Source organism: Aristolochia californica, unplaced genomic scaffold (genome assembly GCF_029961685.1).
Source record: "Aristolochia californica isolate CCGP_79_NKW_82.1479 unplaced genomic scaffold, dmAriCali1.0.hap1 SCAF_219, whole genome shotgun sequence".
NCBI classification, from domain to species: Eukaryota; Viridiplantae; Streptophyta; class Magnoliopsida; order Piperales; family Aristolochiaceae; genus Aristolochia; species Aristolochia californica.
In genome coordinates this window covers 2,900-3,959 of record NW_027181903.1, presented here as the reverse complement: position 1 = coordinate 3,959, position 1,060 = coordinate 2,900, and the positions used below count along the sequence as shown (strand labels likewise).

Sequence of the window (1,060 nt, the reverse complement as noted above, 5' to 3'; positions counted from 1 at the left end):
AAGTTCCCCTCTTACGTAGGCTTGTGCGATGCCCCCTACTCTTAATAATGCCTTAAGCGCTCACCTTTTTTGGCCGAGACCAAGACTCCTTACTTATCGCACAAAGAGCGGCACAGAGCGGCCGGAGATTGATTGAAAAGGCAGCCCAGCCTGGCCCGCCCCTTTAGTGATAGTGAGAAAGAGCACACACAGACCTCCCCTGACCCACTAATCATCATCTGGCGCGAAGCAAAAAGAAAGGTCCCCCCTCCTTTCCTTCCCAGCCGCCCCCCTAGCCGCCTACCTACTCGTGCTCGTAGCTCGATCGGAGATCAAGAGTGTGGTCCGGCGGAAAACAGAAGTAGTCCGTATCAAGTGAAACGTGAATTGCTCAGTAGTGCTTCGCCACTACCGGAGCTGGCGGAAATAGCTTAATGGTAGAGCATAGCCTTGCCAAGGCTGAGGTTGAGGGTTCAAGTCCCTCCTTCCGCTCCAGGCTTCGTCGTTCAGTGGTAACGAGTAGAGTGCGTCAGTCATCGGTTCTTTTCCGGGCTTTTTCTTTTCTTTCTCATCGAGATTGGGTTGGTGTGTACCGTACTGTTATATGTTGCCTGAGGCCGGAGACCATCCGTGATTTCTGACTTTCTTTTATGAGGAGAATCGCAGTGGAGCCAGTGAGCGGAGCGCGGATGCGCTCGCTCAAAGCCAGCGGGCACTTAGAGTGCCCTATTGCAACAAGGTAAAGGGGCGTCAAGTGCCCCCATTACGTAGGCTTGTGCGCTAGCTTACGCGGGCGTGTGCGCGTTATGCCCTAAGGCTTGTGCGCTAGCCTTATAGCTTGGGGGCCCTAAGGCTGGCTTGTGCGCTAGTATGGCGTGTGCGCTTTATGGCCGCGATTGTAGGCTTGAGGCTTTCTACCTGATAGCAAGAGTGCGATAAGCACCAATTGCGTCAGGTGCGTAGCCCTGACGCTTAAGAGCTTGACGCGCGAGAGGGGCATGTGCGCATGGCAGCAAGTGGGCTTGAAGCGCCTATTGCGACTTTGGGCTGCAAGTGCCCGCGGGCGTCAGTGAAGAGGGCT

At 55.1% G+C, this 1,060-nt stretch overlaps 1 non-coding gene across 1 annotated transcript; it reads left to right on the top strand.

The window, feature by feature from the left end:
• The first annotated feature begins 399 nt into the window (after positions 1–399).
• On the top strand, positions 400–471 carry TRNAG-GCC (transfer RNA glycine (anticodon GCC)). The gene has a single exon. It is a non-coding gene; the product is annotated as a tRNA-Gly (tRNA).
• The last annotated feature ends 589 nt before the right edge of the window (positions 472–1,060 follow it).